This window comes from Pseudophryne corroboree, chromosome 1, assembly GCF_028390025.1.
Source record: "Pseudophryne corroboree isolate aPseCor3 chromosome 1, aPseCor3.hap2, whole genome shotgun sequence".
Taxonomy (NCBI): Eukaryota; Metazoa; Chordata; class Amphibia; order Anura; family Myobatrachidae; genus Pseudophryne; species Pseudophryne corroboree.
This window is the reverse complement of record NC_086444.1, coordinates 149,484,546-149,497,459: the sequence shown is the minus strand read 5'-3', so window position 1 is coordinate 149,497,459 and position 12,914 is coordinate 149,484,546. Positions and strand designations below refer to the sequence as shown.

General features: G+C 47.2%; 1 protein-coding gene and 1 pseudogene across 1 annotated transcript in view; one reads left to right on the top strand and one right to left on the bottom strand.

The window, feature by feature from the left end:
* Positions 1 to 12,914, top strand: part of LOC135057794 (betaine--homocysteine S-methyltransferase 1) — a 48,295-nt gene that overhangs the window by 18,430 nt on the left and 16,951 nt on the right. The window lies entirely within an intron of this gene.
* On the bottom strand, positions 11,671 to 11,780 carry LOC134961720 (U5 spliceosomal RNA; annotated as a pseudogene).

Genomic DNA, 12,914 nt, shown 5'->3' with positions numbered 1-12,914 from the left:
GCCCTTAAGGATCCTGCTGATAGAAAGCAGGAGGGTATCCAAAAAAAGGTATTTACACACATACTGGTGTTATACTGCGACCAGCTATCGCCTCAGCCTGGAGGTGCAGTGCTGGGTTGGCATGGTCGGATTCCCTGACTGGAAATATTGATATCCTAGATAAGGATAGTATATTATTGCCTATAGAGCATTTAAAAGATGCATTTCTATATATGCATGATGCACAGCGGAATAATTGCCGACTGGCATCAAGTATAAGTGCGTTATCCAATTCTACCAGTAAAATGGTCAGGTGATGCGGATTCCAAACGTCATTTGGAAGTATTGCCTTTGAAAGGGGACATTTGGGTTCGGTCTTTTAGACCTGGTGGCCACAGCAACAGCTGGGAAATCCACGTTTGTACCCCAGGTCGCCTCTCAAAATAAGACGCCGTATTATCAGGCGCAGTCCTTTGTTGGCAAGCGGACAAAAGGTTCCTCTTTTCTGCTCGTGACAGAGGGAGAGGAAAAAGGCTGCAGAGATCAGCCAGTTCCCAGGAACAGAAACCCTTTCCAGCCTCTGCCAAGCCCTCAGTATGACGCTAGGGCTTTACAAGCTCAGGCACGGTGGGGGCCCGTTCTCAATAAATTTCAGTGCGCAGTGGGCTCACTCGCAAGTAGACCCCTGGATCCTTCAGGTAATATCTCAGGGGTACATATTGGAATTCGAGACGTCTCCCCCTCGCCGTTTCCAAAAGTTGACTTTACCGACGTCTCCCTCTGACAGGGAGGCAGTTTTGGAAGCCATTCACAAGCTGTATTCCCAGCAGGTGATAATCAAGGTACCCCTCCTGCAACAGGGAACGGGTATTATTCCACACTATTGTGGTACCGAAGCCAGACGGCTCGGTGAGACCGATTCTAAAATCTTTGAACACTTACATACAGAGGTTCAAATTCAAGATTGAGTCACTCAGAGCAGTGATTGCGAACCTGGAAGAAGGGGACTACATGATGTCTCGGGACATCAAGGATGCTTACCTTCATGTCAAAATTTACCCTTCTCACCAAGGGTACCTCAGGTTTATGGTACAGAACTGTCACTATCAGTTCAGACGCTGCCGTAGGGATGGTCCACGGCACCCCGGGTCTTTACCAAGGTAATGGCTGAAATGATATTCCTTCGAAGGAAGGGAGTTTTAGTTATCCCTTCCTTGGACGATTCCCTGATAAGGGTAAGATCCAGGGAACAGTTGGAGGTCAGTGTAGCACTATCTCAGATAGTGTTGCGGCAGCACGATTGGTTTCTCAATATTCCAAAATCGCAGCTGGTTCCGTCGACGTGTCTTCTGTTCCTAGGGATGATCCTGGACACAGTCCAGAAAAAGGTGTTTCTCCCGGAGGAGAAAGCCAGGGAGTTATCCGAGCTAGTCAGGAACCTCCTCAAACCGAGCCAAGTCTCAGTGCATCAATGCACAAGGGTTCTGGGTAAAATGGGGGCTTCCTACGAAGCAATCCCATTCGGCAGATTCCACGCAAGAACTTTCCAGTGGGACCTGCTGGACAAATGGTCCGGGTCGCATCTTCAGATGCATCAGCGGATAACCCTGTCACCAAGGACAAGGGTGTCCCTCCTGTGGTGGTTGCAGAGTGCTCATCTTCTAGAGGGCCGCAGATTCGGCATTCAGGACTGGGTCTTGGTAACCACGGATGCCAGCCTGCGAGGCTGGGGAGCAGTCACACAGGGAAGGAATATCCAGGACTTATGGTCAAGCCTGGAGACATCACTTCACATAAATATCCTGAAGCTAAGGGACATTTACAATGCTCTAAGCTTAGCAAGACCTTTTGCTTCAAGGACAGCCGGTGTTGATCCAGTCGGACAACATCACGGCAGTCACCCACGTAAACAGACAGGGTGGCACAAGAAGCAGAAGGGCAATGACAGAAGCTGCAAGGATTCTTCGCTGGGCGGAAAATCATGGGATAGCACTGTCGGCAGTATTCATTCCGGGAGTGGACAACTGGGAAGCAGACTTCCTCAGCACGACCTCCACCCGGGGAGAGTGGGGACTTCACCCAGAAGTCTTCCACAGGATTATAAACCGTTGGGAAAAACTCGACAGGTATTGCGCCAGGTCCAGGGACCCTCAGGCAATAGCTGTAGACGCTCTGGTATGTGTTTCCTCCTCTGCCTCTCATACCCAAGGTACTGAGATTGATAAGATGGTGAGGAGTAAGCACTATATTCGTGGCTCCGGATTGGCCAAGAAGGACTTGGTAACCGGAACTTCAAGAGATGCTCACGGAGGATCCGTGGCCTCTACCTCTAAGAAGGGACCTGCTCCAGCAAGGACCCTGTCTGTTCCAAGACTTACCGCGGCTGCGTTTGACGGCATGGCGGTTGAACGCCGGATCCTGAAGGAAAAAGGGCATTCCGGATGAAGTCATCCCTATCCTGACCAAAGCCAGGAAGGATGTAACCGCAAAAACATTATCACCGCAATTGGCGAAAATATGTTGCGTGGTGCGAGGCCGGTAAGGCCCGACGGTGGAAATTCGACTGGGTCGATTCCTACATTTCCTGCAAACAGGAGTGTCTATGGGCCTGAAATTGGGGTCCATTAAGGTTCAAATTTCAGCCCTGTCAATTTTCTTCCAAAAAGAACTAGCTTCAGTCCCTGAAGTTCAGACGTTTGTAAAAGGGGTACTGCATATACAGCCTCCTTTTGTGCCTCCAGTGGCACTTGGGATCTCAATGTAGTTGTTTTTTTTTTTTTTTTTTGGATTCCAAAAGTCACATTGGTTTGAACCACTTAAATCTGTGGAGTTAAAATATCTCACATGGAAAGTGGTCATGCTGTTGGCCCTGGCCTGGGCCAGGCGCGTGTCAGAATTGGTGGCTTTATCCTGTAAAAGCCCTCATCTGATTTTTCCATTCGGACAGGGCGGAATTGAGGACTCGTCCTCAATTTCTCCCTAAGGTGTTTTCAGCATTTCACTTAAACCAACCTATTGTGGTGCCTGCGGCTACTAGGGACTTGGAGGATTCCAAGTTGCTGGACGTAGTCAGGGCCCTGAAAATATGTTTCCAGGACGGTTGGAGTCAGAAAATCTGACTCGCTGTTTATCCTGTATGCACCCAACAAGCTGGGTGCTCCTGCTTCTAAGCAGACGATTGCTCGTTGGATTTGTAGTAAATTTCAGCTTGCACATTCTGTGGCAGGCCTGCCACAGCCAAAATCTGTAAAAGCCCATTCCACACGGAAAGTGGGCTCATCTTGGGCGGCTGCCCGAGGGGTCTCTGCTTTACAACTTTGCTGAGCAGCTACTTGGTCAGGGGCAAACACGTTTGCTAAATTCTACAAATTTGATACCCTGGCTGAGGAGGACCTGGAGTTCTCTCATTCGGTGCTGCAGAGTCATCCGCACTCTCCCGCCCGTTTGGGAGCTTTGGTATAATCCCCATGGTCCTTTCGGAGTCCCCAGCATCCACTAGGACGTTAGAGAAAATAAGAATTTACTTACCGATAATTCTATTTCTCATAGTCCGTAGTGGATGCTGGGCACCCATCCCAAGTGCGGATTGTCTGCATTACTTGTACATAGTTATTGTTACAAAAATCGGGTTATTGTTGTGAGCCATCTTTTCAGAGGCTCCTTCTGTTATCATGCTGTTAACTGGGTTCAGATCACAAGTTGTACGGTGTGATTGGTGTGGCTGGTAATGAGTCTTACCCGGGATTCAAAATCCTTCCTTATTGTGTACGCTCGTCCGGGCACAGTATCCTAACTGAGGCTTGGAGGAGGGTCATAGGGGGAGGAGCCAGTGCACACCAGCTAGTCCTAAAGCTTTTACTTTGTGCCCAGTCTCCTGCGGAGCCGCTATTCCCCATGGTCCTTTCGGAGTCCCCAGCATCCACTACGGACTATGAGAAATAGAATTATCGGTAAGTAAATTCTTATTTTTTTTTTCTCTGACGTCCTAGTGGATGCTGGGAACTCCGTAAGGACCATGGGGGATAGCGGCTCCGCAGGAGACTGGGCACAAAAGTAAAAGCTTTAGGACTACCTGGTGTGCACTGGCTCCTCCCCCTATGACCCTCCTCCAAGCCTCAGTTAGATTTTTGTGCCCGGCCGAGAAGGGTGCACACTAGGGGCTCTCCTGAGCTTCTTAGTGAAAAGTTTAGTTTTAGGTTTTTTATTTTCAGTGAGACCTGCTGGCAACAGGCTCACTGCATTGAGGGACTAAGGGGAGAAGAAGCGAACTCACCTGCGTGCAGAGTGGATTGGGCTTCTTAGGCTACTGGACACCATTAGCTCCAGAGGGACCGAACACCGGCCCAGCCTCGGAGCTTGGTCCCGGAGCCGCGCCGCCGGCCCCCTTACAGAGCCAGAAGCAAGAAAAGGTTCGGAAAAATCGGCGGCAGAAGACATCAGTCTTCAACAAGGTAGCGCACAGCACTGCAGCTGTGCGCCATTGTTACTCAGGCACACTTCACACTCCGGTCACTGAGGGTGCAGGGCGCTAGGGGGGGGCACCCTGAGCAGCAATGTAAAACACCTTGGCTGGCATAAATACACCACATATAAGCCCCAGGGCTCTATGGGTGTATTTTAACCCCTGCCAGAATTACCAAAAAAGCGGGAGAAAAGGCTGCCGAGAAGGGGGCGGAGCATATCTCCTCAGCACACAGGCGCCATTTTCCATCACAGCTCCGCTGGAAGGACGTCGCCCTGACTCTCCCCTGCAGTCCTGCACTACAGAAAAGGGTAAAAAAGAGAGGGGGGGCACTAATTTGGCGCAGTTTTATATTATAAGCAGCTATAAAGGAAAAGCACACTTGATAGTGGTATTCCTGTGTGTGTGTGTGTGTGTGTATATGTATATAATATATGTATGTATACAAATAGAGGGTCCCAAACTCTCACTCAGCTCAGGCGGCGGCTGGGGTGCCAAATCAAAGTCTGATCCAATCATAGGATCAGACTCATTGGTACAGTACGGTGTATCTCCACACTTCCGTGGAGAAAGATAGCACTCTCCAGACTTGGGTTTTTCAGCAAAAAAAGTCATTTAATTGTAAACTTGGTTCCATATTACAAGTACAAGATAATGCACATAAACCAAAAAGGGGCTCACCAACGTTTCGGTCCTATTGTTAGGACCTTTCTCAAGGTGTCTGCCGAACAGTCAATCCATCCAATAGAGGTATCAATAGTAGACAAATAAGGGAGGAACCAGGAGATCCTGGTTCCTCCCTTATTTGTCTACTATTGATACCTCTATTGGATGGATTGACTGTTCGGCAGACACCTTGAGAAAGGTCCTAACAATAGGACCGAAACGTTGGTGAGCCCCTTTTTGGTTTATGTGCATTATCTTGTACTTGTAATATGGAACCAAGTTTACAATTAAATGACTTTTTTTGCTGAAAAACCCAAGTCTGGAGAGTGCTATCTTTCTCCACGGAAGTGTGGAGATACACCGTACTATATATATATATATATATATATATTATATATTTTCGCTCTGGTGTGTGCTGGCATACTCTCCCTCTGTCTCCCCAAAGGGCTAGTGGGGTCCTGTCCTCTATCAGAGCATTCCCTGTGTGTCGGTACGATTGTGTCGACATGTTTGAGGAGGAAAATGAGATGGAAGCGGAGCAATTGCCTATTATACAGTTGTCACCCCCTAGGGAGTAGACACCTGAGTGGATGAGCTTGTGGAAGGAATTGCGTGACAGTGTCAGCTCCTTACGACAGACAGTTGACGACATGAGACAGCCGGCTAATCAGCTTGTGCCTGTCCAGGGGTCTCAAACGCCATCAGGGGCTTTAAAACGCCCGTTACCTCAAATGGCAGACACTGACACGGATACTGACTCCAGTGTCGATGATGAGGAGACAAACGTGACTTCCACTAGGGCCACACGTTACATGATTGAAGCAATGAAAAATGTATTGCATATATCTGATAATACAATTACCACTAAGAAGGGTATTATGTTTGGTGAGAAAAAACTGCCTGTAGTTTTTCCTGTATCCGAGGAATTAAATGAAGTGTGTGATGAGGCGTGGGTTTCCCCCGATAAAAAAAAACTAATTCCTAAAAGGTTATTGGCATCGTACCCTTTCCCGCCAGAGGATAGGGCACGTTGGGAAACACCCCCTAGGGTGGATAAAGCGCTCACACGCTTGTCTAAACAGGTAGCACTACCCTCTCCTGATACGGCCGCCCTAAAGGAACCTGCCGATAGAAAGCTGGAGAATATCCTAAAATGTATATACTCTCACACAAGTGTTATACTGCGACCAGCAATAGCCTCAGCCTGGATGTGCAGTGCGGGCCTGGCGTGGTCGGATTCCCTGACTGAAAATATTGATACCCTTGATAGGGACAGTATATTGACTATAGAGCATTTGAAGGATGCATTTCTATATATGCGTGATGCATAGAGGGATATTTGCCGACTGGCATCAAGAGTTAGCGCGCTGTCCATTTCTGCAAGAAGAGGTTTATGGACGCGGCAGTGGTCAGGTGATGTGGATTCTAAAAGGCACATGGAAGTATTGCCTTATAAGGGGGAGGAGTTATTTGGGGTAGGTCTATCAGACCTGGTAGCCACGGCAACTGCTGGAAAATCCACATTTTTACCCCAGGTAGCTTCTCAACCTAAGAAGATGCCATATTATCAGGCGCAGTCCTTTCGGCCCCATAAGGGCAAGCGGGCAAAAGGCGCCTCATTTCTGCCCCGTGGCAGAGGGAAAGGAAAAAGGCTGCAACAAACAGCCAGTTCCCAGGAACAAAAGCCCTCTCCCGCCTCCGCAAAGTCCTCAGCATGACGCTGGGGCTTTACAAGCGGACTCGGGCACGGTGGGGGCCCGTCTCAAGAAGTTCAGTGCGCCCACTCGCAAGTGGACCCCTGGATCCTTCAGGTGGTATCTCAGGGGTACAAATTGGAATTCGAGACGTCTCCCCCTCGCCGTTTTCTAAAGTCTGCTTTACCGACGACTCCCTCAGACAGGGAGGCAGTATTGGAAGCCATTCACAAGCTGTATTCACAGCAGGTGATAATCAAGGTACCCCTCCTACAACAGGGAAAGGGGTACTATTCCACACTATTTGTGGTACCGAAGCCGGATGGCTCGGTGAGACCAATTTTAAACCTGAAATCCTTGAACACTTACATACAAAGGTTCAAATTCAAGATGGAGTCACTCAGAGCAGTGATTGCAAACCTGGAAGAAGGGGACTATATGGTATCTCTGGACATCAAAGATGCTTACCTACATGTCCCAGTTTACCCTTCTCACCAAGGGTACCTCAGGTTTGTGGTACAGAACTGTCACTATCGGTTTCAGACGCTGCCGTTTGGATTGTCCACGGCACCCCGGGTCTTTACCAAGGTAATGGCCGAAATGATGATACTCCTTCGAAGGAAGGGAGTTTTAATTATCCCTTACTTGGACGATCTCCTGATAAGGGCAAGATCCAGGGAACAGTTGGAAGTCGGGGTAGCACTATCTCAGATAGTGCTGCGCCAGCACGGTTGGATTCTCAATATTCCAAAATCGCAGCTGATCCCGACGACACTACTTCTATTCCTAGGGATGATCCTGGACACAGTCCAGAAAAAGGTGTTTCTCCCGGAGGAGAAAGCCAGGGAGTTATCCGAACTAGTCAGAAAGCTCCTAAAACCAGGCCAAGTCTCAGTGCATCAATGCACAAGGGTTCTGGGAAAAATGGTGGCTTCTTACGAAGCAATCCCATTCGGCAGATTCCACGCAAGAACCTTCTAGTGGGATCTCCTAGACAAATGGTCCGGGTCGCATCTTCAGATGCATCAGCGGATAATCTTGTCTCCAAGGACAAGGGTGTCTCTCCTGTGGTGGTTGCAGAGTGCTCATCTTCTAGAGGGCCGCGGATTCGGCATTCAGGACTGGGTCCTGGTGACCACGGATGCCAGCCTGAGAGGCTGGGGAGCAGTCACACAGGAAAGAAATTTCCAGGGCTTGTGGTCAAGCCTGGAGACATCACTTCACATAAATATCCTGGAGCTAAGAGCCATCTACAATGCTCTGAGCCTAGCAAGACCTCTGCTTCAAGGTCAGCCGGTGCTGATCCAGTCGGACAACATCACGGCAGTCGCCCACGTAAACAGACAGGGCGGCACAAGAAGCAGGAGGGCAATGACAGAAGTTGCAAGGATTCTTCGCTGGGCAGAAAATCATGTGATAGCACTGTCAGCAGTGTTCATTCCGGGAGTGGACAACTGGGAAGCAGACTTCCTCAGCAGACACGACCTCCACCCGGGGGAGTGGGGACTTCACCCAGAAGTCTTCCACATGATTGTGAACCGTTGGGAAAAACCAAAGGTGGACATGATGGCGTCCCGCCTCAACAAAAAACTAGACAGGTATTGCGCCAGGTCGAGGGACCCTCAGGCAATAGCTGTGGACGCTCTGGTAACACCATGGGTGTACCAGTCAGTGTATGTGTTCCCTCCTCTGCCTCTCATACCCAAGGTACTGAGGATCATAAGGAGAGGAGTAAGGACTTTACTCGTGGCTCCGGATTGGCCAAGAAGGACTTGGTACCCGGAACTTCAAGAGATGCTCACAGAGGACCCGTGGCCTCTACCTCTAAGAAAGGACCTGCTCCAGCAGGGACCCTGTCTGTTCCAAGACTTACCGCGGCTGCGTTTGACGGCATGGCGGTTGAACGCCGGATCCTGAAGGAAAAAGGCATTCCGGATGAAGTCATCCCTACCCTGATCAAAGCCAGGAAGGATGTAACCGTAAAACATTATCACCGTATTTGGCGTAAATATGTTGCGTGGTGCGAGGCCAGGAAGGCCCCTACAGAGGAATTTCAACTGGGTCGTTTCCTGCATTTCCTGCAAACAGGACTGTCTATGGGCCTAAAATTAGGGTCCATTAAGGTTCAAATTTCGGCCCTGTCGATTTCCAAAAAGAACTGGCTTCAGTTCCTATAGTACAGACGTTTGTCAAGGGGGTACTGCATATACAACCTCCTTTTGTGCCTCCAGTGGCACCTTGGGATCTCAATGTAGTTTTGGGATTCCTAAAATCACATTGGTTTGAACCACTTTCCACTGTGGACTTAAAATATCTCACATGGAAGGTGGTAATGCTGTTAGCCCTGGCTTCAGCCAGGCGTGTCTCAGAATTGGCGGCTTTATCCTATAAAAGCCCTTACTTAATTTTTCATACGGACAGGGCAGAATTGAGGACTCGTCCTCAATTTCTCCCTAAGGTGGTTTCAGCATTTCACTTGAACCAGCCTATTGTGGTGCCTGCGGCTACTAGGGACTTGGAGGACTCCAGGTTGCTGGACGTAGTCAGGGCCCTGAAAATGTTTCCAGGGCGGCTGGAGTCAGAAAATCTGACTCGCTGTTTATCCTGTATGCACCCAACAAGCTGGGTGCTCCTGCTTCTAAGCAGACTATTGCTCGTTGGATTTGTAGTACAATTCAGCTTGCACATTCTGTGGCAGGCCTGCCACAGCCAAAATCTGTAAAAATAGGATTTTGGTACTTACCAGGTAAATCCTTTTCTTTGAATCCATAGGGGGCACTGGAGTACTCTTGGGATATGGACGGGCGTAGCCGATCAAAGGCACTGAATATTCAAATTTAGGACTCTCCCCCCCCTCCATATCCCCAAGTACCTCAGTGCACTTTGCCAGTGTTTTTTACTGAGCGAACAGGATATAGAGAGGTTGACAATGGAGAATCCCTATAACATAACGGACAACCACAAAGTTGATCCGTAACCTTATTGTCAACTAAACAGTTGACACCTTAACCGATAGAACTTTATAATTTGATCCAATCGGTGAAAATGTGTTACCATAAGCTCCTTTGAGCTTAATACCACCCAAGTAAAATTTGTTCACTAAGCTCCCTTGAGCTTAAACAACCCAGGTAAAACTGCTCTGGGTGGGCGTCCAGTGCCCCCTATGGATTCAAAGAAAAGGATTTACCTGGTAAGTACCAAAATCCTATTTTCTTTATCATCCACTAGGGGTCACTGGAGTACTCTTGGGACGTACCAAAGCTTCCCTCGTGGGCGGGAGAGCTGTTCGATACTTGTAACAGTAGGCAGCCAAAGCTAAATGCTGATGGCGCCACCATTCATAACGTGTAAACGTGCACCAACGTGGTGCACTGAAGGCTATGTAGCCGCGTCGTAGACGCTCCACGACCCGCTGGGTCCGACATTCCCACAGAACCTGTGGAATGAACTATTACTGACGTAGGCGATTGGAACTTAGCCTTAAAGTAAACCTGACTTGTAGTCATTATTATCCAACTGGATAATGTCTGCTGAGAAACTGGCTAACACCAGTTTGCAGTATCATATATAACAACAACGTATTCATATCACGTACTGTAGACGTTCGGTACATATCTAAACGCGTAACGCGTGTACCACATTCAGAATTTTAGAATGTGCTGTCCACACAGTAACCACTATTGGTATATTGATGTGATGAATACGAAAGCGGATTTCGTCCGAAGATCTGATTTGTCATGAGAAACTCAAATACGGTGGCTTGGAATACAAGGCACCCAAATATGAAAACAAACCCCTTGCCGAAGCACCCTTGCCGTAGGCAAGGCTAGAAGAAAAATGTTTTCCAAAGTGAGAAACTTAATCCCCATTTTTTTAAAAAGGGTTCCAAAATATGAAAATTTAATTCCCTTTTGTTAAAAAAAAGGTTCCACAATATGAAAACTGTAAGAAATCTGAACCCAACCTCAAATCGCCTGGCGCTGTAGGTGGGATAAATAGAGTCTGAACTTTGGTGACACCTTGTAGAAAGATGTTCACAGACGTAAATAGAGGCAAACGCTTTGAAAATAAGTTTACCACACAGATACCTGCACTCTTAGTGCAGATGACCGCAGTTTTCCATCCCATTCCGTTTAACAGAATACGGGTACTTGAAGTATGATGTTGGAAACTTCCGAGAGTTACAACCTATGTAAGCACACGAAATTTCTTAATAATGAGCTGCCTTAAGCGGCTTACTATTTCGTAACATGGTTGGTATAACCGATACTGTAACGCTCTATTTTTTAAGAGGGCGGTCTGAACCCTCACCCTGTCAACCGCAGCTGCGGTACATAGATAATAGGTACATAGGTAACTATGGGTAAAAGAAACGTTTCCTGATGTAACAGGTTGGACGTATTATGAGCGGGGCCAGATCGTGTGCAAGTATTCCTTGACAATTCGAGAAGCAAACTTCTCTGAAACCCATGAGATACCACCAGTATGACTGTGACGAACTGTCTTCTGATCCGTTTTGGCAACGAAGAGAGAAGCAGAAAATGGTGGAGCTAGATACACGATGCTGAATGACCCCATGAATGTGATGTACACATACTGAGCTTTCATCATTGTGGCGAGATGCCATCATGTATACTTGAGGGTAACCCCCTTGTGTGGACTCACCTATGAAACACCTCTGGATTTAATGTCCAGTTTCCAAGATCCAAACCCTGACGGGTGAGATCGTGTTTCTTGACATTTTCACATAATGGCGTTCTGAGCCATTAAAGATTTGAGTTACCTGCCGCATAGTCATGCGGCTTCTTGGTTCTCACTGTTGTTGAGTATGCAACTGCCGTTGCTTTGTTTGACTGCTTAAAGGCAGCGTGAGCCAGGGCTGAAAAACAAAATTACATGAAACTCACGGTTGTTTCTCTCCACAGAAATCTTTAGTAAAAAGCGAAAGATTTATTCGTTCTGAAGAGAAACCAGATTCTATCCCTGGTCAGACTGAAAGCGAATCATTTAATGTATTGTAAAATGCACAGAGTTTTAGGACATTTATCTATTGCATTGTAAAATGCACAGAGTTCTAGTACCTTTATCGACAGGAATCTGTCGTGTTTTAGAACCTTTGCGTTGATTTTAACTACAAATCCTGACTCTCTGTGACTGTCGTCCAGAGTATACGCACCCTTGTCCCTCTGTGAGAAACGCGATTGAAAACACATCTTTATTCTTAATAAGTGAATACAGCAATGTACCGCTAATGTGCGTGTACCTTTGTTCTTGCTGGTGTAGTAGGTAAAAGTCTTTGATTTACCGTATTTATAATCTTACCTAGGAATTGACATCGTTTAGACCGACTTAGATGTGATTGTTTTCGAACTTAATATGCTACCGCAACTTAATATGCTACCGCAGTATACCTTAGTAGCACAAGATAGAGGAACTTTGTTGATACATAGTTCTTATGTGAGATTAGCTATCATTTCAACATCACTTTGGTAAATACCGGAAGCGATAAGCAACGGAAGAAATGAACTGGTTAATGGTTGTGGCGATTTGCAAACGCTAGAACCTGATATGAATAAACCTGACTGGGTAAATACGCATTGTGAAAATCAATGCAATTATACAATTGTGTGGCTCCAATAAGCAAAAACTAACCGCAGAAAAAACCATTTTCTAACTGTAGTAAATGACTTGCTGATTGATATTCCACGGAGCTGTTTGATTTTGCTCAAACAGAAGGGAATAAGTAACTTTGACTCTGTTAGCGTACTATTGCCTGGTTTATAAACCAGCAACGACTAAATGACAACCTGCCAAACCGTTCGACAGAAGCAGTTTTGTACTGTAAGCTGTAACTAGCTGCGACATATATGAGTTGAAGTCATGAAACCTCGCAACTGTAACATGAAAAGACGCACTTCCACAATTGTAAAGGCGGTCATCAAACCACTGGCTTGCAGACTGTAACGTCCTGTCGTTACATTTCTTATAAAGGAATAAAACGCCGTTACAAGTATACTGTATGCGTATGCGCTAATGGCAGAATATCCTAAAGGGATAAAATGGCGTTACAAGTATATCAAATTTAGGAGCAAACAAGCTCTGGCCTCGTCGCG